The 23,717-nt window shown below is 44.0% G+C and overlaps 1 long non-coding RNA gene and 1 pseudogene across 12 annotated transcripts in view; one reads left to right on the plus strand and one right to left on the minus strand.

The window, feature by feature from the left end:
* The window catches only part of LOC128931298 (uncharacterized), a 122,715-nt gene that overhangs the window by 16,198 nt on the left and 82,800 nt on the right, over nucleotides 1-23,717 (plus strand). For 11 of the 12 annotated variants that reach the window (XR_013522659.1, XR_013522658.1, XR_013522660.1 and 8 more), the window contains exon 4: nucleotides 15,118-15,182. This is a non-coding gene — a long non-coding RNA (uncharacterized LOC128931298). Of the gene's footprint in view, nucleotides 1-12,652; nucleotides 12,775-15,117; nucleotides 15,183-23,717 lie in introns of those variants that run through there. The other variant, XR_013522662.1, reaches the window with a different exon arrangement.
* LOC100407568 (uncharacterized) lies at nucleotides 1,115-4,460 on the minus strand (annotated as a pseudogene).

Consider the following 23,717-nt stretch of genomic DNA (forward strand, 5'->3'; position numbering starts at 1 on the left):
GAAAGTCTTTCTTTTTCTTTTTAGAAAAAATAAAAGTTTGTTTTTATTGTTGTGTACTGACATTCAGTAAAAATTTTACTTACATTGAAGGTTTTCCCACAACTAACAGGACTCTGAAGAGTTTTTCTTTTTCTTTTTTTTTTTTTGAGATGGAGTCACACTCTGTTGCCTAGGCTGGAGTACAGTGGTGTATCTTGGCTCATTGCAACCTACACCACCCAGGTTCAAGTGATTCTTATGCCTCAGCCTCTGGAATAGCTGGTACTACAGGCACATGCTACCATGCCCAGCTAATTTTTGTATTTTTTGGTAGAGACAGGGTTTCAACATACTGGCCAAGCTGGAGAATTTTTAATTTTAGTAATGTCTGAGCTCTGAGTTAAACTTTCATTATAAAAACTGAATTAAAGTTTTCTCACCAGTGTGGTATTAGTGTTTTTAAAAAATAGAGTCTCTGTTGCTCAGGCTGGAGTGCAATGGTGTGATCATAGCTCACTGCAGCCTCAAACTCCTGGGCTCAAGTGATGCTTCCACCTCTTCCTCCCAAAGTTCTGGGATTACAGGTGTGAGCCACCATGTCTGGCTCCAGTGTGGTTTTAATGTTGTATAAGGGTTCAACACTAATTAAAACCTTTTTCATACTCATCAATAATCAACAGCATTCATTTAGATTTTTTTCTGGTATGGTATCTCTGGTACTGAATCGAGGTGACGTATACACTAAAAGTTTTCTCACATTCATCACATTTTGACTGTATTCCCCACAATGGTCTTCCTCATGATTAGTAAGTTCGAAGAGTTGGCTAAAACTTCTGCTGTACTGAACATACTAGTGTTTCTCCCCACCATGGATTTTCTGGTGTTCAATTAGATCTGTGCATGTGCTAAAGGCTTTCCCACATGCATCACACTTACATGTCTTTTCACCTCACCAGTGTGTATTTTTCAATGATTAATGAGATCAGAGTGCCGACTAAAGCTTTTGCCACATTCATCACATGGATTTGGTTTCTCACCAGTGTGGATTCTCTGGTGTAGGGCTGAACACTGATTGAAAGCCTTCCTGTACTCATTACATTTATATGGTTTTTCCCTAGTGTGTATTTTCTGATGTTTAATGAGGTATGAGTTGTGATTGAACCTTTTGCTGCACTGTGCGCATGGATAAGGTTTTTCTCCAGTGTGGAGTCTCTGATGAAGAATAAGGTCAAAACTCTTACTGAAGGCTTTCTCACAACTATTACAATGTAAGGCTTTTCACCAGCGTGTACTCTCTGATGTTTAGTGAGGTCTGAGCTTTGACTGTATCTTTTATCACACTGATTACATGCATATGGTTTCTCTCCAGTGTGTATTCTTTGATGCTTAACAAGATCTGGACCGTGACTAAAGCTTTTAGTCCAATCCCTACAGGGATAAGGTTTCTCTCCAGTGTGGATTCTCTGATGAAGAATGAGGTTGGAGCTCTGACTAAAGGCTTTCCCACATTGATCACATTCATAGGGTTTCTCATCTGTATGAATTCTGTGATGTTTAACAAGATCTGATCTTCGACAAAACATTTTATTGCACTGATTACATGGATAAGGCCTCTCTCCAGTGTGAATTCGTTGATGATTAATAAGATCTGAAAGTCTTCTGAAGGTTTTGCTACATTGATCACAGGGATAGAGTTTCTCTCCAATATGAATTCTCTGATGTAAAATAAGGACTGAGCTCTGATTAAAAGCTTTCCCATATTCATGACATTTATAGGATTTCTCTCCAGTGTGGACCCTTCACTGTTTAATAAAGTCTGAATTCTGACTGAAACTTTTGCCACACTGATTACATGGATATGGTTTCTCCCCATTGTGGATTCTCTGATGCAGAATAAGATCTGAGCTCTGACTGAAGGCTTTCCCCCACACATCACATTTATATGGTTTCTCCCCAGTGTGGATTCTTTGATGTTTTATCACATCAGAACTCTGACTAAAATATTTGTTACATGGTTACAAGCATAAGGCGTCTCTCCAGTATGGATTCTGATGTTTCACCAAATCTTGAGCACTGGCTAAAACTTTTACTACAATGACTGCATTGATAGGGATATTCTCCTGTGTGGATTCCCTGATGTATAATGAGATCTGAATTCTGACTGAAGGCTTTCCCACACTCATCACATTTATAAGGTTTCTCACTTGTGTGGACTTTTTGGTGTTTAATAAGATCTGAGCTCCGACGGAAACTTTTAATACATAAATTACAAGGATGGGTTTCTCCCCAGTATGACTTCTCTGATGCAGAACGAGGGCTGAGCTCACACTAAAGGCTTTTCCACATTCATAAGGTTTCTCAGAACGGGTTCTCTGATGCCTAAAAAGGTTTGTACTAAAAACAAAGCTTTGCCCACATTTGTCACAGTTTTGTGGTCTTTCTTTAAAGATTTTCATTTAATTTATCCCCAAATTCACAGAATTCTCTGCCTTCCCTGTTTCAGGGGTTTGCCATGGGGAACCCTGCTATGCAGGCTTGTCTCACGTTCTAACCCTGTGATGGGGTCTGGTGTTCCATGCCTCATTTACTGCTCTTTCCCCATACTTTGGTCTGACTCTCCAGTGAGCTCATGATTCCCATGAGCTATTTCTGTCTTTTGATGAGTCCTTAGATTGGTCCTTTTTCTTAGGCCTATTCTAACCCCTGCCTGGAAACCAATGCCCCAACTCCATTCTGGGCTGACTTCCTCCCACAACTTCTGGGTCTCTGCTGTTGTATATTGTCCCAAGATCAGGACATGGGTGTTCACAAAAGTTCGTTGGAAGGTTTTCAGAGGCAGTTAGGCATATTTAGGAAGTAAATGAACACCTTCTCATTGATATGGTGTCTATAAACTAGGAGGTGGTGTTGAATGGAGATTTGACAGAGATTTTAGAATCAGAGAAGGAGGCTTGATCCTAACTCTGAACCTTATGGCCTTAAGCAAAATACATAATCTCTTTGTGCCTGTTTTCTCATTTGTGAACGAGGATAATTATACTTCCTCATAGGGTTATTGTGAAGATTAAATGAGACAATATAAATAAAGCACCTAGCATTTTCTGGAACATGGTAAGCAGTTGGTAAATAACTGCAATTACCAACGGGTAGTTTAAAACTTTTCCTCCATCTGAAAAATCAAGAGTTGAAGAAGTGCCTAAAGTCAGAATACCTGGCAGAGCTATGCTTAACCACAAGGTCTGGAATATCTGAATACCTTTAGGATAAGATGAAATAGGTTTCTCTCAAATGAGTTGGTTAAGGAGCTAAGCAGTGATAGGTAACACTTGAAGTTTCACAAAGATGAAAACTAGTACTTGACAGTCAGTCACTTGATGGTATTCTGAAGTTTATTGTCTCCTTTGTTCTATCTCTAGCCTTAGTTTCCCCAAGGCATTCACTGTATAGAGAGACAAAGAAACAAGATCAGCAATTGCATAGACCAAGTGGAGTATCCAATTTATTATGGGCTACGTCTGTTCAAAAGACTCATGAACTACATGAAGTTAGTCCTAACAGAGAAGAGCAGGGGCCTGGCTAGCTCATAGTCCTTTTTATGTAAAATTTTACCATTAGCATATTTGGCAACATTACTTATAAGCTACCCCAACCCCTCCCCATACACTCAAGTTTCCTTAGATGTATATATTAGTTTTCTGTTGAAGTCCAGGCAAGCTTGACTGGGTTCTTTGCTCAGAGTCTTACAAGATCAAGATTAAAATAACCACTAGATTAAGGACTCAACTTGAGGCTGTGGGGAGAATCTGCTTCCAAGCTTTTTTAGGCTACTGGCAGAATCAAGTTCTTTGCAGTTGTAGGTCTGAGGTCCCTGTTTCCTTGCTGGCTATCAGTCAAGGGCCACTCTATCTTCTCAAGGCTTCTCTCAAGTCCTTTCCATGTGGACCCCTCTATATTCAATACCAGGAATGGCCCATTGAACCATTCCATGCTTTGAGTCTCTAACTTCTTTTACCAGCAAAGGAATCTCTCTCATTATAAATGGCTCATGTGATGACCAGGATAATCTTTCCATCTTAAGATCAGCTGTTTAGTAACCTTATTTGCATCTGCAAAATCCCTTCAGAATAGTGCCTAGATTAGAGTTTGATTGAATAACCAAGAATTGAGAATCCTGGGAAGTCATCTCAGAATTCTGCCTACACAGCATAGTTATAATCTCCTGAAGAGCTATCTTGTGAGGCCTGACAGTTACAGTACAAGCATTGGGTAAATATTCCCATTTCAAAATGGAGAAATCAGGCAACAAGAAAGGAGCTACAGCCCCCATGCAAATTTGAAAGCTAGAAGGGCGGTCATTAAATCTTAAAGCTCTAAAATAATATTTGACTTCATGTCCTATATGCTGGGAACACTGGTAATGGGTGGGTTCCCAAGGCATTGGGCAGCTCTGCCCCTGTGGCTTTGCAGGACTCACCCCCCATGACTGCTCTCATGGGCTAGAGTTGAGTGCCTGTGGCTCTGCCAGGCACAGGGTCCCAGCTGCTATTAGATCTACCATTCTTGGATCTGGCCTTCTTCTCACAGCTCCACTAGGCAGTGCCCCATTGGAGAATGTGTATTAGTCTGTTGTCATGCTGCTAATAAAGATATATCCAAGACTGGGTAATTTATAAAGGAAACAGGTTTAATTGATTCACAGTTCCACATTGTGGGGGATGGGGGGCTTACAATCATGGCATAAGGCAAATGAGGAGCAAAGTCACATCTTACATGACAGCAGACAAGAGAGCTTGTGCAAGGGAACTCCCATTTATAAAACCATCAGATCTCCTGAGATTCATTCACTACCACTAGAACAGTATGAGAGAAACCACCCCCATGATTTAATTATCTCCACCTGGCCCCACCCTTGACACATGGAGATTGTTATAAGTCAAGATGAGGTTTGTGTGGGGACACAGCCAAACCATATGAGGGTGCCAACCCCACAATTACCCTGGGCACCGCCCTAGTAGAGTTTCTCTGAAGGGCTCCACTCCTGCATCAGTCTTCTGCTCACAGGCTTAACACCACATGGAAGCCACCAAGGTTTTCAGCTTGCACCATCTGGAACTGCAGCCCAAGCTGTACCTGGGCCTCTTTGAGCTGTGGCTACAGGTGGAACAGCCTGGATGTGAGAAGCAGTGTCCCAAGGCTGTGCAGTGCAGCAGGGCTCTGGGCCTGGCCCAGGAAACCATTCTTCACTCCTAGGCCTCTGGGCCTATGATGGGAGGGGCTGCTATGAAGGTCTCTAAAATGCCTTTGAGGTCTTTTTCTCATTGTCTTGGCTATTAGTTCTTGGCTTCTCTTTTAGTTATTCAAATTCTCTAGCTAGCGGTGGCTCCACAGCCTGCTCGAATTCCTCTCCTGAAAAGGCTTTCTTTCTTTGCCACGTAGCCAGGCTGCAAATTTTCCAAACTTTTATGCTGTGCTTCCTGTTTAAATATCAATTTCAGGTTTAAGCCATTTCTTTGCTCCCATGTTTAAGTTAGGCTGTCAGAAGCAGCCATGCCACCTCTTGAATGCAGTGCTGCTTAGAAATTTCTTCTGCCAGCTAGGTGTGGTGGCTCACACCTGTAATCCCAGCACTTTGGGAGGCCAAGGTGGGCAGATCACCTGAGGTCAGGAGTTTGAGACCAGCCTGGCCAACATGGTGAAACCATATCTCTATAAAAATACAAAATTAGCTGGGCATGGTGGTGGGTGCCTGTAATTCCAGCTACTCAGGAGGCTAAGGCATGAGAATCACTAGTACCCAGGAGGTGGAGGTTGCAGTGAGCCAAGATCATGCCACTGCACTGCAGCTTGGGTGATAGAGTAAGACTCCATCTGAAAAAAAAAGAAGGAAATTTCTTCTGTCAGATACCCTAGATCATCACTTTTTAGTTAAAAGTTCTACATATCCCTAGGGCATGGACAGAACGCAGCCAAGCTCTTTGCTAAGACATAAAACATGTGACCTTGTTTAAGTTCTAAATAAGTTTCTCACTTTCATCTGAGACCTTGTCAGCCAGTGCTTCACTGTCCATATCTCTATCAGTGTTTTGGTCAAAACCACTTAACCAGTCTCTAAGAAATTCCAAACTCTCCTTCATCTTCCTGTCTTCTTCTGAGCCCTCCAAACTCTTCCAGCCTCCAAACTCTTCCAACCTATATTGTTACCCAGTTCCAAAGTTGCTTCCACATTTTCAGTTTTCTTTATAGCAGTGCCCTACTGCTTGGTTCCAATTTTCTGTGTTAGTCCATTTTTGCATTGCTAGAAAGAAATATCTAAGACTGGGTAATTTATTTTATTTTATTTTTTCTGAGTCAAAGCCTTGCTCTGCCACCCAGGCTGGAGAGCAGTGGTACAATCTTGGCTCACTGCAACCTCCAGGGTTCAAGCAATTCTCCTGCCTCCGCCTCTAGAGTAGCTGGGATTACAGGCATGCACCATCACACCTCACTAATTTTTGTTTTGTGTTTTCAGTTCAGAAGGAATTTCACTGTGTTGGTCAGGCTGGTCTTGAACTCCTGACCTCAAGTGATCCACGCACCTTTGCCTCCCAAAGTGCTAGGATTATAGGTGTGAGCCCCTGCACCTGGCTGAGGCTGGGTAATTTATAAGAAAAGAGATTTAATTGGCTCACAGTTCTGGAGACTATATACAGGAAGCATAGCGGCATCTGCTTCTGGGGAGGCCTCAGGAAGTTTCCAATCATGGTAAAAGGTGAACAGGGAGGTGGCACATCACATGGTGAAATCAAGAGTGAGAGAAAGAGAGTGCCACACACTTTTAAATGACCAGAGCTCATGAGAACTCACCATCACAAGAAAAGCACCAAGGGGATGGTGCTATATTATTCAAGAGAAAACTGCCCCATTATCAAATCACCTCCCACCAGGCCCCATTTCCAATCAATACTGGGAATTATAATTTAACATGAGATTTGGATGGGGACAAATATCCAAACTATATCAACAATTATGTTACTTCTCCATCTATTTTTCTCCTGGTAGCTGGCTAGTTTCTTTTAATACTGATTGTAAGACTTATCCTGATTTCAGAAACATTTAAATATAAAAAAACTTGGGACTCATTTCTTAAAAATATTGTACTTACTGGACAGTAAGACTTATTTCTGAAGATACCTGGTTACTAAAGTCCTGGGAAATATAATAAATGAGGAAGTGATTAATTTTGCCTGGGGAGGAAGTGACATTTGCGTTGGGTCTGGGAAGTTCAGTAGGAATTTCCCAGGCAGTTAATAGGCTAAAAGGTATTCTAAGCAGGGAAACCTCTATTGTGATGCTTATCTCAAGTTAGCCTGTTAATATTGCTCCACTCCTGCTGGCTTGTAAGTTCTTTGCGGTCATGAACCAATTTTGTCTCCCAAAATGACCATTTAGCTCATTATTTTTGCCATTTATTCATTTCATATTTACTAATTTTATTCACATTTATATTTGCTGACAAAACAGTATTTCCAGCAGCTCATTTTAAATCCAGACAAGCAAGGAAACAAACTGCAATGTAATAGCACTACCTGGGGAAGCCACTGTTAATATATGGTGAATATACTTCAGGACTTTATTTATACATATGCACATATCCATCTATGTACCTATCTGTCTACATTTAAAACAGAATGGTATCATATTTATTAGTCATAATTTGATATTTTCACTTAACCACAATATTAAAATATTGTACTGCCAGCTTGGACATTCCTTGTCTGCCCACCCTCCCACTGAAGGAAATAACTCCCAGCTCATACTTCTCTATGCTTAATTGTCTGGATCTCCTGATCATAGCTGATTGAAGTAAAGACCAGCATCTAATATAAGGGCAGCCTGTCTGTGGGTGGTCAGAGATGTACCCACAGGGTGGAAAGCTGAGCTGTGTCAATCACACGCGCTTTATGGGTTATGGAGTTGGATGGTTGAGATGATCCTCAATGGAGCTGATGATGTGAGGACACCATGACATTCAATCAAAGCCATGGCAAGGAAAGTCAAAACAAGAATTGTGAGGGAACAGAAAAAAATAAATGGAGGAAGCTGGTTATCAAAGAGTGGAGAGTAGAGCCATTCTGTGGAAAAGCAGAGATGCCCAGAGGAATGTCACCATGCCTTCAAGCTTTCATTAGTCCTGGTTGGTTTTTGCTGCAGTTCCAGTCCATAGAGCTCTTTATAATAAAGGCCTCTCTTCCAGCTTTTTGTCCTTCAGAAGTAAAACTGTGGATGTTTGTTTCCTGTAGCCAGTCAAGCCTGACCAGACCAAAGATCGTCACTGTTCATGGCTGTATGGCATTCTATTGCATATAGCTGCCATCACTGATGTAAACACTTACTGATGCATATTTGAGCAGTTTCCAAGGAGTAACTTCATGGAAAATTTTTGCACATTTAATAAAACCACAATATCCTTATGATACATTCCAAGATATGCATTTTTTTGGTTGAAAGATAAATGGATAATGTCAAACTGGTCTTTAGAAAGACTATATGCATTTATTCCCTATTAACAGTGCATGAGTGGTTGCTTTTTTACCCTTTGCCAATAATGTCAATTAAAAAGACAAAATGTTATCTATTTTTTTGGTCATGGGGTCTCACTCTGTCTACCTGGGCTGGACCTCAGTGGCAGGATCATGTTCACTGCAGCCCCAACTCTCAGGCTTAAGCAGTCCTTCCACCTCAGCCTTTCGGGTAGCATGCCACCACGCCTGGCTAGCATTTTGTATTTCTGTAAAGACGGGGTTTTGCCATGTTGCCCAGGCTTGTCTTGAACTCCCAGCCTCAAGCAATCCTCTTGCCTCTGCATCCCAAGTGCTGGGGGATTACAGACATGAGCCATCGTGCCTGGCCAGCATGTTATTATCTTAATGTCTATTTCTTTGAATTTTGAGTTTATTGACCAGGAATGTGGGCTTTGTCATTAGACAGACCCGGGTTTGAGTTCCAGCTCTGCCTCTTGCTATGTTGGCTTCAGGTAAGTAACCCAGTTCTCCATTTTCCCAAGTGTAAAATAGACATAAAAGTAGTTCCATGCAGGATTATTATAAGGATCAGCTGAGAAAATAATATGAAGCACTTAGTATAGTAAGGTCTCAGTGCATTTGGTAACTGTCTTAACATCTCTGTGGCTTTCACCTCAGACCAACTTTATAATTAAATACAGAAAGCCTTAATGGAATAAACAATCAGATTAATATGTTGGAGTTAAGAAGAAATATTTCAGTGAGGCATGGTGGTTCATGACCATAATCCTAGCACTTTGGGAGGCCAAGGTGGGTGGATCACCTGAGGTCAGTCATTTGAGACCAGCTTGGCCAACGTGGCGAAAACTCGTCTCTACTAAAAATACAAAAATTAGCTAAGTGTGGTGGTGTGCGCCTGTAATCCTAGCTACTCAGGAGGCTGAGGCAGGAGAATCTCTTGAATGTGAGAGGTGGAGGTTGCAGTGAGCCAAGATCACACCACTGTACTCCAGTGTGGGCAACAGAGTAAGACTCCATCTCAATTTAAAAAAAATAAGGAGAAATATTTCACATTTTATATACTTGCCATGTTTAAGACAATTTGGCCTATTTGAGTGACAGCTTTTTTGTAACTCATTTTAAAGTATAATTGAGTTAGTTTTAGACTTTGGTTTTTGAGTTGAAACCTTACTAAGTTTACACATGGAATCAGGCCATCTAAGAGAATGTTAGCTTCTTTATGTTTGTATGTTTATAAGAACTGCTAAATTTTGAAAAAGATTTAAACAATTGAATGAATGAAAAAGAAAATCTAATATAGACATTATAGGCACAATTTATTATTTTTAAATTTAATTAGTTTTTTTGTTTTTTTAAAAAGTCTTGCTCTGTTGCCCAGGCTGGAGTGTAGGGGCACAATTTTGGCTCACTGCAACCTCCATCACCTGGGTTCATGCAGTTCTCCTGCCTCAGCCTCCCCAGCAGGTGGGACTACAAGTATGCATCACCATGCTCAGCTAATTTTTTTGTATTTTTTGTAGAAACAGGGTTTTACCACGTTGACCAGGCTGGTCTTGAACTTCTAACTTCAAGTCTCTGCCTCCCAAAGTGCTGGGATTACAGGTGTGAGACACTTGCCTGGCCTAGTAGGCATAATTTAAAATATTTGAAGATGTTGAATAAACTGAGTGAGACTTAAAAAAAAATTTTGGGAAACTTCAGAGTGCTCCATATCCTCGCTGCCATTGCGGTTGCCTTTCTCAAGAATGTTTGGGCCAAGGAGCAGGTGCTGGTCCTGTCCCTCACCACTGGGGGCTTAGCTATAATTCTGACCCCAGTCAGCCCCTACACCAAGTACTCCACCAGGATCAAACAAGCCATGCCCTACAGCAACCCAGTGCCCCTCTGAGATGATGGGAACATACTGGATGTGCTCAGCCATCCCCAAGGCTCAAGCTCAGAGTGGCTGAAGAAACTGCAAGCACTTCCATTGACACGGAGGAGACCACGGCCCCTCTGGGCCCCAATAAAAATGTGACCCCTCCCAAATAAATCATTTGGTGTCTGAGAAGTGTTTGGGGAAATGTGCTAGACTTATAAATAGAATAATGCAATTTGCTTCTTTCTTTCTTTCTTTTTTTTTTTAAAGACGGGGTTTCACCATGTTGGTCAGGCTGGTCTTGAACTCCTGACCTCAGGTGATCCACCTGCCTTGGCCTCCAAAGTGCTTGGATTACAGGTGTGAGCCACCACGCCCAGCCAGAATAATACAATTTGTAAAGTGAACTTAAAAGCTTAAGAATGAAATAATTTTTTACTTTGTAAGTTTAATACAAAGGGTGGATAATTCGAGTCCAGCCTGGTCAACATGGTGAGGCTGAGGCAGGAGAATCGCTTGAACCGAGGCGCAGAGGTTGCAGTGAGCCGAGATCGTGCCATTGCACTCCAGCCTGGGCATCAAAGAAGAAGGAGAGAGAGAGAGGGGGGGGGAGGGAGGGAGGGAGGGAGAGAGAGAGAGAGAGGAAAGGGAGAGAGAGAGAGAGAGAGAGAGAGAGAGAGAGAGAGAGAGAGAGAGAGAGAAAATAGCTGAAGCAAAACGTCTGGATTCAGGCTATGATTTTATCTTGAAGGGAGTAATAGGAAAAAAATAATTTAAAAAGAGGGAGACAATTGCATTTGCACTTCAGAGAGAACACTTTGGTAAATGTGAAGATCTGGTTGGCAGAAGGGAGACTGAATATGATGACAATCTAAGCAGTGTAATCACAACGGGGATGGAGACAAAAGCAGACACTTCAGAAATAGACACAGATTGAATGTAGGGCGTGAGGCAAGGAGCCTGGGGTGTTCCCATTGGGAACTGAGTACTTCTATGAATAGAGAATATAGCAGGAGCAGGGTGAATGTTTGACTTGTGGGATTTAAGGCGTCTGCCCTATACACAGGCGAAAGTGTTCATTAGCTGAAAATACTGAGGGGCTTCCAGACGATCTGGCCTGGATACACATATTGAAGGGTCCTCAGCAGTTAGAGACAAGTGTAGAAAAAGTTACTGAGTGGGCAAAAGAAAAAAAAAAGGAAGCGGGTCGGGCACCATGGTTCACGCCTGTAATCCCAGCACTTTGGGTGGCCGAGGCGGGTGGATTACTTGACGTCAGGAGTTCAAGACCAGTCTGACCAGCATGGTGAAACCACGTGTCTATGAAAAATACAAAAAAAAAAAAAAAATTAGCTGGGCGTGGTTGCGGACGCCTGTAATCCCAGCTACTTGGGAGGCTGAGGCAGGAGAATCGCTTGAACCCAGGAGGAAGAGGTTGCGGTGAGCCGAGATCGCTCCATTCATTGCTCTCCAGCCTGGGCGACAAGAGCGAGACTCCGTCTCAAAAAAAAAAAAAAAAAAAAAAGAAAACGAAAAAGAAAAAACGGAAGAGGGCTGCGGACAGAATACCGTTGAATACTAATATTTAAAGGGCAAGCCACAAGGTGCAGGGGGAAGACTTCCCTGATATGGGAAGAGAGTTATCTAAAAAAGAACTCGCAAAGAACAATGTCAAGGGCTCTAAAGGTCGGAGGTTTAGACAGAGCTCGGCTTCGGCATCCACATCTCAAACACCTGGGTAATCTGGTGACTGCTGCTGAGAGGACTGAGGCCATGCTGCCGAACTGCGGAGGGTGGGGCTGGAGGACCTTTACGGCAGTCTGGGGACTGCCTGGTTCCAACAAGACACCCTGGACCACCTCAAAGGGCGCCTTCTCTGAGTTTGGTGCAGAGGTTAGCTGGGGGACCAGCGAGAGAAGAGAGACGACCCATTTTTGGTTTCAGGAAGCAGACACCGGCTGCCTTTCGGTTAGAGCTGCGGGTAGGGCGGTGGCCCTGGGGCAGGGCTGTAAACCTTGGCGGACATTGCCGGCAGGGAAAGCTCAGCGCGAGCGGGTTTGAAGGACCGGCTCTACCTTCTTCCGCCTACCGAGACCGTAGCGGGATGCAGAGCGGGGCCGGGCTGAGGGGGCGGGGTTGGGGGCGGGACGCGACTACTCTGGCCCCGCCTATTTCCGGCAGCTCAGGCCGGTGCGGCCGGGCGGGGCAGCTGGGGCGGGGTTTGTAGGGTGGGGTTGACGGGACGGGGCGGGGCCTCGGGGACCCGGGCAGCCCATGCACCTGGTAGGAGCTTGCATTTGCCGACGCCCGCGTCTCCAAGGTTTCACCGCTTCCTCAGCAGGGACCCGAGGTCGGCCGCCATGTCCGCCGCAGAGGGGGTTGACGGACTGAGCGTGGCCCGTCCGCACTATGGCTGTGAGTGCGGGGCTCCACGGCGCGGGGGCTTCGGGGCCTGGCTAATTGTAGACGAGGCGCGGTTTTCCTGGGGGCTCGGCCGGCCGGGTGGGGCAGGGCGGCTGTCGGCAGCTCGGACCCGGAAGAGCAGCCCCGGCGGGGCAGCGGGCGGCGGGTGGCGAGGCCCCGGGTGCGAGCGCCCTCGGGCTCCGAGGCGGCGGCGAGGACCCCCGAGGCCTCCCCGCCTTAGCTGGGGCTGCGGTACGGGGAGCCCCAACCAGCGCTTCCCGCCAGCCAGGCACGACCGAGATTGGGGAAGGCGGCCTAGAGTGATGTGGCAGGAGGACCGCGCAGGGCGTGTCCCGGGGATTGGGGTTCGGGGACGCGGGCTCTGCCACTGCTCCGTGAAACGGCGCTGCCCTACTGCTGCCTGCGGGATGGACGCAGCGGGTAGATCGAGGTCCAGACCTGTCCGATCTTAGGCTAGCTGAGATGGGCTGTCCTGGGCAAGTCACTTCAGTTTTCTTTGGCTTAGTTCCCTTCTCAAGATTTCAAAAGTAAAATAATAATAATAAATTTAAAAAAGCAGAAAATCCTCTGACTTCCTCATTTTCTGTTGCCTGCCCTGGACGTCATTGAACTGCAGGCACGATTGACTAAAGGAGGACCCTTTGGGGTTTTGAGGTTTTAAAATATCAACACTTCTCACATCAACAGTTATATGTGTGATATTGTGCAGCGTTTGTGAAATTAAAGATAAGTAAGATCAGGCCCTGCCTCCAGAGAACATTTTAATCAGACAGGTGTGCAAGCTGATGTTTATAAGGTTCAATAGAGATAAAAGATGCTGAAATAACTAGCCATACAGAGTAATGTAGGTAAGTAGAAGGGGCTTGGGGAAGACAGACTTAGTACGGGAGGTGACTCCCCCCCCCCGCCCAGACAGAGTCTTGCTCTGTTATCCAGGCTGGAGTGCAGTGGCACAGTCTCAGCCCACTGCAACCTCCACCTCCCTGGTTCAAGCGATTCTCCTCCCTCAGCCTCCCAAGTAGCTGAGACTATAGGTGTTCACCACCACACTAAGCTAATTTTTGTATTTTTAGTAGAGACGGGGTTTCACCATGTTGGCCAGGATGGTCTCAAACTCCTGACCTCAAGTGATTCCCCCCCGCCTGGGCCTCCCAAAGTGTGAGCCACTGCCCCCAGCCAGAAGGTGACATTTGAACAGAGCCTTGAACAGTGCTGTGTAGAAAGTTTGACAGGTGGCCAGGTGTAGTGGCTCCTACGTGTAATCCCAGCACTTTGAGAAGTCATGGTGAGAGGATTGTTTGAGGCCAGGAGTTTGAGACTAGCCTGGGCAGCATAGTGAGATCCCATCTCTTAAAAAAAAAAAAAAAAAAAAGAAAAAAAAAAAAAAAACCAGGGGTGGCGGCCCACGGCTGTGGTCCCAGCTGCTCAGGGCTTAGGGTAGGATCATTTGAGCCCAAGAAGTGGAGGCTGCAGTGAGCCATGACTGTGCCACTGCACTCCAGTCAGAGTGACAGAACAAGACCCTGTCTCAAAAAAAAAAAGTGTTAGGGCATGGTGGAACAAGAAACAGGACATGAGAGAAAGGCATGGATGAAGGTGGTGAAGAGTCGAGGGACACTGTGTGTGCTGGGAATTGAGCGGTGTGGAGTGCACTGTGGTGGGAGGAAGCGCTGAGGAGAGTTTCCAAAAAGAGTGGAGATCAGACTGGGAAAGGCCTTAAATGTCTTCCCAAGGAGTTAGGAATTTATTCCATACCTAGTACCCAGGAAGGAAGCAGATGGCTTCAAGGTTAAGCTTGAGCTTTGGACACAGGCTCTCCAGTGTGAATTCAGGCCTTGCATTTATTTGCCATGGGACTGAGTTCACTCGGCCTCAGTTTCTTCATCTGTAAAATAGGAGCAATAATCACGGGATTGTTAATGGGGTTTCAGTGAGAGAATGCATATAAAATGTTTAGTACAATTACTGCCACTTGTTTCGGAATAACTGTTGGCATTGGTCATTAATAAAAGAGGGAAACAACATTATCAGATCTGTATTTAGAAGTTCTGGCAGGTAGGGACAGATTTGGGTCAAAATCAATAGAGTATTTTTCAAGTTTACATTAAATTTAGTACATATTTATATTATACATTTTAAAAAGGTCAAGATGAGTATTGTTGAAACCACATAGTTCTTTTTTTAGGAAGGTCATTGTAGTACACCTGGCTAGCCACACATTCATCAGTTACCCTGACTTTCTAGGTGAGTAGCAGGAAATTGATGCAGCGGTAATCTTTTATCACTCAGGAAGGCAACAGATCCTGGTGTTTACATTCTTTTTTTATGTTTTAGCTGTCCTGGATAACGAAAGACTTACTGCAGAGGAGATGGAAGAAAGATGTCAGAATGTGGCTTATGTGAGTACCTTTGTCATTTGGAAGAAGCAAAGAGGTAAAGATTGGCTGGCTGGAGAGAAGATTAAGAGAAGGGAACTGATAATAGTGTGAATACAAATAAAGATTTATTTGAGGCTGAGCTCAGTGGTCCACGTCTGTAATGCCAACGCTTTGGGGGGCTGAGGCAGGAGGATCACTTGAACCCAGCTGTTTGAGACCAGACTGGGCAACATAGTGAGACCCTGTCTTTAAAAAAATTTTTTTTAAATTAGCCAGGTGTGGGTGGTGCATGCCTGTAGTCCCATCTACTCAGGAGCCTGAGGAGCAGGGATCACTTCAGTCCGGGAGGTCGAGGCAGCAGTGAACCATATTCTCACCACTGCACTCCAGCCTTGGTGACAAAACTCCTGTTTTGGGGGAAAAAAAAGAAAAAGATTTCTTTGAGTATGTTGTCGATGTAACTGGGAAGCTGGTGGTTGAGGTGGTTGAAGTATAGGTAGGGTTTTTATTTATGGCAATAAGTACTTCATGACAGTTTTTCATGAATCACTGTGATGGGCATTTAAGTGTACTGAAAAATTTTCCAGGTTTGTGTTGTTCAGTTTTTTTTTTTTTTTTTAAAGATGGAGTTTCACTCTTGTTACCCAGGCTGGAGTGCAATGGCGCGATCTCGGCTTGCCGCAACCTCCGCCTCCTGAGTTCAGGCAATTCTCCTGCCTCAGCCTCCCGAGTAGCTGGGATTACAGGTGTGCACCACCATGCCCAGCTAAGTTTTTGTATTTTTACTAGAGACGGGGTTTCACCATGTTGACCAGGATGGTCTCGATCTCTTGACCTCGTGATCTACCCATCTCGGCCTCCCGAAGTACTGGGATTACAGGCGTGAGCCACCGCGCCCCACATGTGTTGTTCAGTTTTATGCTGATTGTGCATGTTTTGGGCTTTACCACCTGTGGGGTAGAAATAGCCTCTTCAGGGTTTGAAGTTATTGGCTTTAATATTTTACTAATTCTTCATGAATTTGGATTATATATGAATTGAGTCTTCTGCCATGACCTGTGGAGTGGGTGCTGGGTTTGAGAGGCTTAGAAGTGTAGTGCTATTGGTGTAGGTCCATTTGTTAGGCAATATTCAGAGGCAGCATCCTCTGTACTCTTTGTGAAGTGAATGTAAAGCTATTCTTTTCCTTTTTCAGATGCCCCAAGACCTTGTGGTCTTAATTTTAGAGTGTCAATTTGTTAGCAGTGATTCATTTCTTTTGTTCTGATGCTGGTGTTCTTTTGCAGAGTCCTAGGGTGGATGTAATTATAGGTCATGTAGTCTATAAGCGAGCTTTGGTGAAGAAGGCAAGTGAGGGATAGTGAAATATTTATAATTAACATTTAATAAAAATCAAGGGTGTTTCAAATGGTGCTAATAAGAGTGTGTGCATGTGTGTGTTTTAATTCTGAAACTCTTAAAATGCTACAAGAAAGTCCAGAGAACAATATAACAAACAAACATCCTTGTGTCCCAGAACTAGCAGATGTTAACACTTCAGATAGATATTTCCCTTTCCTCTATTTTTTTTTTTTTTTTTTTTTGAGACAGAGTTTCACTGTTGTTACCCAGACTGGAGTGCAATGGCACGATCTCGGCTCACCACAACCTCCGCCTCCTGGGTTCAAGCAATTCTCCTGCCTCAGCCTCCTGAGTAGCTGGGACTACAGGCACGCGCCACCATGCCCAGCTAATTTTTGTATTTTTAATAGAGACGGGGTTTCACCTTGTTGACCAGGAAGGTCTCGATCTCCTGACCTTGTGATCCACCTGCCTCGGCCTCCCAAAGTGCTGGGATTATAGGCGGGAGCCACTGCGCCTGGCCCCCCCTTTCCTCTAAAAACAAAACAAAACTAACATAGCTGTATTTAAAGTCTCTTTTGGGCCAGGCACAGTGGCTCACACTTGTAATCCCAGCACTTTGGGAGGCTGAGGTGGGTGGACCACCTGAGGTCTGGAGTTCGAGACCAGCCTATTCGACATGGAGAAACCCCATCACTACTAAAAATACAAAATTAGTGGGGTGTGGTGGCACGTGCCTGTAATTCTAGCTACTCGGGAGGCTGAGGAAGGAGAATCACTTGAACTCAGTAGGCAGAGGTTGCAGGAAGCCTGCATTGTACTCCAGCCTGGGCGACACAGTGAGACTCCATCTCAAAAAAAAGAATAAATAAATAAAGTCTCTTTCATGCCCCATAAAGTCTCTTTCATGCCCCTCTGGTCCTGTTCTTCCTTCTCCTGGGGCAAGCACTGACCTGTATTTTGCATGCTGTCTTGTATCTAGACTTCTTTTCTGAGCTTAAAACTCTTCCAGGAACCTGAAGTTTGGGTTTCAGTGATGACTTCAGTGAGGAGGCTAACACTTGTCTTTCTAAATAATGGAAGATGACAGCAAGACGTGCTATATCACTAGAGAAGGGGGCATTTTCTCATATGAAGTTTAGATGAAAACAAAAATTTTAAGAGCTCTTCCATTTAAATTGCGGACTTCTAGGTTTGGAAGGTCAAAGAATTTGAAAGCTGCAGCTGTTCTAAGAGACCATCTTGTGCTCTGTGGAGCTTTGGTGATTCTGCTGAGGTGACCTGGGGTGAAAGGGAAGAGCCTCAGCACACCTTCCTTCTCCCATCGAAAGCAGCTCTGCTCTTGTTTTACTGTTGAACTTCTGTAATAAAATTCCACTTTTTACAGAGAGTATTTTGGCTAACACCTCCCCACCCCCAGCATTACCACTAATCTAATTCAACTGCTAATCTAGTTCAACCATCTCATTTATATGAGGACACAGAGGCCTGAGTTTTTGGTCTACTCATAGTTTTCTTGATTGAAGAATAGTTTCCATGATTTTTCTTTTCCCCCAAGATGGAGTCTTGCTCTGTCACCCAGGCTGTATTGCAGTGATCTCGGCTTACTGCAACCTCTGCCTTCCAGGTTCAAGTGATTCTCCTGCCTCAGCCTCCCAAGTAGCTGGAATTATAGACACCCACCACTATGCCCAGCTAATTTTTGTATTTTTAGTATAGACAGGATTTTACCATAATGGCCAGGCTGGTCTCGACCTTCTAACCTCAGGTGATCCACCCACCTCCGCCTCCCAAAGTGCTGGGATTACAGGCATGAGTCACTGTGCCCTGCCCCATCGTTTTTTTTTAAACTATGGTTCTTCTAACCAGGTGTAGTGTTAGAATCACTTGGGGAACTTTAAAACAAATGCAGGTATCTGGGCTTTCCCATAGGGATTGTAGTTCAATAGGTCTGGGTTGGAAGGGCCAGAGACCTATGTATAGTAGTCCCTTGGTGTCTGTGGGAGGTTGGTTCCAGGACACCTGCAGATACCAGAATCCACTGTTGTTCAAGTTCCTTATATAAAATGGCATAGTATTTGCATATAACCTAAGTATATTGCATATTCTTTAAATCATCTCTAGATTACTTATGATACCTGATCCAATGTAAATGCTACATAAATAGATGTTACACTGTATTGTTTTATTTGTATCATTCTTTATTTCTGACTTTCGATCCATAGTTGGTTGACTCCGTGGATGCAGAACCCATGGATAAGAAAGGCCGATGGTATTTTAAATGTCTCTAGTGATTCTTATGGTCCTTCCTTACATCCCACTCCTCTCATGTTGAAAAACAAGATTTAAAACAATTTAAGAACTCTGCCTTATGCTGGGATATCATGACCTGAGTAGAATAATACACGTCATCATATTTCCTTCATCGGGTGCTATGTTAGCAAGGCATTTTATTTACAGCTACTCTTTTTTACTGTCAGATGTTTTTTTCAGTATAGGAAAGTAGCCCATTTCCTTTAAAGACCACCCACAGGCCATGATCCCCTGGGGTGTTTTTTAGTTCAGTGCTTTTGCATACTTAACAAGAAACTGGCTGGGGGCAGTGGCTCACACCTGTAATCCCAACACTTTGGGAGGCCAAGGCGAGTGAATCACCTGAGGTCTGGAGCTCCAGACCAGCCTGACCAACATGGAGAAACCCTGTCTCTAAAAATACAAAATTAGCCGGGTGTTGTGGCACATGCCTGTAATCCCAGCTACTCAAGCCCCAGGCAGGAAAATTGCTTGAACCTGGGAGGCATAAGTTGTGAGGCTGCAGTGAGCTGAGGTTGTACCATTGCACTTCAGTCTGGGCAACAAGAGCAAAACTCCATCTCAGGGGGAAAAAAAAAGGTGGTAACTAAGGCAGTGAAGACATTGTGATAATCTTCATGTTTTATTTTTTTTTTTAAGGGAAGGCATAATAGTTCATATTACCTTGGCATACTGCCCGTTGGCCTGGCATCATGGAAAGGTGCCTGATCTATTTTATGGAGGCAGTCCTAAAACTGGGTGTGGTGATTTTTGTTGCTGTTGTTTAAGGCTTTGATTTTAAAAAATCAACATTTAGATGTTGATTAGAAGCACCTATTTAGATTGCATAACTAGAGAGGACAAAGGAAAGAAGCCTGGGAATGTTCTGGTGAGAAAAGAGAACTAGGATCTCTGTCAGCCACCTGTGTGGCTGCTGCCACCCCTAACAAGTGTTGTGAGTGCACCAAGGACAAATGGCATGCTCTTCGTTATTAGCTAGCTATTAACCTCTTTTAGTTCTTTCTCCTCCCTTGGTGAGCCAGGCTGTATCTTCTGTGCTCCCAGAGCCCCTCTTTTCCCTCTAGCACTAGGCCCTATTCACTTTTTTGGTTTGGTTCCATCCTGTTTCCTTCATAACCTCCACCCCTCCCAAGTTGGAAGAGCCCCAGGATTTGGGATTTACAGCAGCTCTGAGGCCAGGAGTAAAGATCATAGAGATGGGAGGGAGAAAACATTCCTCTCTTCAATTCTATTTATAATACCTCAACTCCACCTACTAAAAGCTCCACCTTATAGTACAGTGGCCCCATTGTGTATCCTGGGGCACTCTATTTTCTCCTGTGCCTGTAATGGAGCCCTTTTTTGGGGAAAGAGAGGAGTGTGTAGAGAGTGAATATGACTGTGTAGAGGCAGTGAGTATAAGTGTAGAGAGATGAGAGTGTTCTGTGGGTGTGGGTTTGTGTTTCCCTGAAAGGTTTAGTGGGAAAATTTAGGGGTGAGTCCTGTACATGAGCACTAGGAGTGGTTGAGAAATAGAAAACATAGAGATTTCTGCTTTTCTTCATTGTTTAGAGAGCAGCTTCAATATTGAAATTAAGCCACTGTTCTGATATCACCTAACTATTCAAGGCTTTTTGCTAAGGGCTGCACTGTAGATCGGGGATTTTATGAGTCCTTTATACATCTTAAATTACTATTCATGCTTAAATCAAAGTTTATTTTTATCCTTTTTCCTGTTCTTACTGTGTTTTACATTTGTTTTGGCTAAGGAGCAGTTGCATAGGAGTGATGAATACCATTTCACTCAGTTGAAGGAGGTAACATTTAAGTGTGTGAGGTATGTTCAGTGCTCAGGTCTTGGACAGGAGGAAGTAATAGAAAGATCAGAATAATGGCCAGGCACTGTGGCTTATGCCTGTAGCCCCAGCACTTTGGGAATGCATAGTGGGTGGATCACCTGAGGTCAGGAGTCCAAGACCAACCTGACCAACGTGGAGAAACCCCGTTTCTACTAAAAGTACAAAAAATTAGCTGGGCATGGTGGCACATGCCTGTAATCCCAGCTACTTGGGAGGCTGAGCCAGGAGAATCGCTTGAAACTGGCAAGCAGAGGTTGCGGTGAGCCGAGATTGCACCATTGCACTTCAGCCTGGGCCACAAGAGTGAAACTCCATCTCAAAAAAGAAAAAAAAAATCAGAATAAGATTAAGGTGAAGAGAACCAAGAAGAGAAGATGTCAGGCAGGAAAAAAACAGGGAAATCTGCAAGTGAGAAGAAAGTATGATTAGTATTGGAAATGGAAGAAAATTCAGCTATGTTAAAGGTCACAGGAAGAAAGTTAATTCCAGCGTTCTCTGACTTTCAGAGAATTCCTGGTGTGTGCTTTGAAGTCTATCATGAGCCACCCTTCTCCTGCTGAGTGCCCATACTGCAGCTCAAGGAGTAGCTGCAGTATGGGCACTCCTCTTGGAGAAGGGAAAGTAGAAACTCTGGCTGGTTGGAGACTGTCAGCAACTCCATGGTGTTAAGTTGAGCTTAGCACTAAACAGAAACGTGTCACCTTCTGTAATTTAGGAAAATTGAAAAAGTATCTTGGAAAGAAATTAGTTCTTGGGAAACAAAGTCTCTTTTGTGCGTATGTCTTTATTGTTGGCATAGAGCATTTTCTGGGATGGGCTCTTCAGATCTCCTCTCCAAGTGATATCAGAATTCCACGAACATTGGGATATGTCCAGGCTGGCACACTGTGATTGTGAAAACAGAAGTTAAGACATTTAAGAAGCAAGAAAACGAAATGGCTAGGCGAGGTGACTAGGAAGAATATCATGCCCAGCAGCTTCTAGAATTCTCAAACTGAGGAGCATCACTTAAATGTTGAGGGGGATCGTTTTTAGGATGTGACCCAATCTCTCTTTTTACTGATGGGAAGTCTAGTTTAATCATCTCACAAGACCCAGTGTGACTTAGGGACCATAGCATGTAGCTGCTTAATGGCATGGTGGCACTAAAAGCTGATGCTTTTATTTATTTGTAGTTAACAAGGGGAAGTATGGGATGACATTTCTTCTTCTTCTTTTTTTTTATTTTAAAGATGGGGTTTCACTATGTTGGTCAGGCTGGTCTTGAACTCTCAACCTCAGGTGATCCGCCCACCTTGGCCTCCAAAGTGCTTGGATTACAGGCATGAGCCACTACGCCTGGCTGAGATTTATTCTTTTTTTTTTTTTTTTTTTTTTGAGACGGAGTTTCGCTCTTGTTACCCAGGCTGGAGTGCAATGGCGCGATCTCGGCTCACCGCAACCTCCGCCTCCTGGGTTCAGGCAATTCTCCTGCCTCAGCCTCCTGAGTAGCTGGGATTACAGGCACGCGCCACCATGCCCAGCTAATTTTTTTTTATTTTTAGTAGAGACGGGGTTTCACCATGTTGACCAGGATGGTCTTGATCTCTTGACCTCGTGATCCACCCGCCTCGGCCTCCCAAAGTGCTGGGATTACAGGCTTGAGCCACAGTGCCCGGCCGATTTAGTCTTAACTATTAAAATGGCGACATAGCCGGAAACCTCCATTCTCTTTTCTGATATTTATTTAGTGCAGCTGCCTTGGACAGGCTTCACCATAAGAAGTGTGTTGCATATAAAAGTGTATTTGTTAAAGTGGTTGAAGCTGAGTGCTTTTCTACATCATCACAATGTTATAAATGGGAGTATTCATACAAATGGGAGTAATGTGGCCACCAAAAGCTTTTTACCCTACCATGTTGCTGAAAATTTAGCAAAAAAAAAAATTTTTTTTTGGGATGGAGTCTTGCTTTGTTGCCCAGGCTGGAGTGCAGTGGTGTGATCTAGGTCACTGCAACATCTGCCTCCCAGGTTCAAGCAATTCTTCTGCCTCAGCCTCTTGAGTAGCTGGGATTGCAGGTGCCCACTACCACACCTGGTTAATTTTTGCATTTTTAGTAGAGACGGGGTTTCACCATGCTGGCCAGACTAGTCTTGAACTCCTGACCTCAAGTGATCCGCCCACCTCAGCCTCCCAAAGTACTGGAATTATAGGCGTGAGTCACTGCCTCTGGCTTAGCAAAATTTAAAATTAAGAAATGTAGAGAGTCTCGAGACCATCCTGGTCAACAAGGTGAAACCCCGTCTCTACTAAAAATACAAAAATTAGCTGGGCATGGTGGCGCATGCCTGTAGTCCCAGCTACTCGGGAGGCTGAGGCAGGAGAATCGCTTGAACTCAGAAGGCGGAGGTTGCGGTGAGCTGAGATCGTGCCATTGCACTCCAGTCTGGGTAACAACAGCGAAACTCCGTCTCAAAAAAAAAAAAAAAAAATGTAGAGAGTCAACTAGTTAGTACTCATTATTATTACTAAGAAAGGTCATGTGACTCTGTATTCACATAATATGAATAAGTAAAACAGAAATGCAAAAAATCTGAATAAAATGTCTTTGAAAATCTTGAATGTTGATATATCTTGGCACACTAAAAAGAATCAGACTTTCTGTTTTGGCAGATGTGAGTTCGGATTCTGGTTTTGCAAGTTGCTTAGCTTGAGGCAGTAAGCTCAAATTTGTCCTTTGCAGAATGGGAACACTATGCATCTTATGGAATTGCTGTGAAGGTTAATTGCTTGGCATGGTGAAATATAGTAGGCCCTCAATAAACTTTTACCCAAGCACACTGAATATATATATATATTTTTTTTTTTTTTTGAGACAGAATCTCGCTCTTGTTGCCCAGGCTGGAATACAGTGGCACGATCTTGACTCGCTGTAACCTCTTTCTCCTGGGTTCAATTGATTCTCCTGCCTCAGCCTCCCAAGTAGCTGGGATTTCAGGTTCCTGCCACCACCTCTGGCTAATTTTTGTATTTTTTAGTAGAGATGGGGTTTCATTCACTATGTTGGCCAGGCTGGTCTCGAAC

This window comes from Callithrix jacchus, chromosome 9 (genome assembly GCF_049354715.1).
Source record: "Callithrix jacchus isolate 240 chromosome 9, calJac240_pri, whole genome shotgun sequence".
NCBI lineage: Eukaryota > Metazoa > Chordata > Mammalia > Primates > Cebidae > Callithrix > Callithrix jacchus.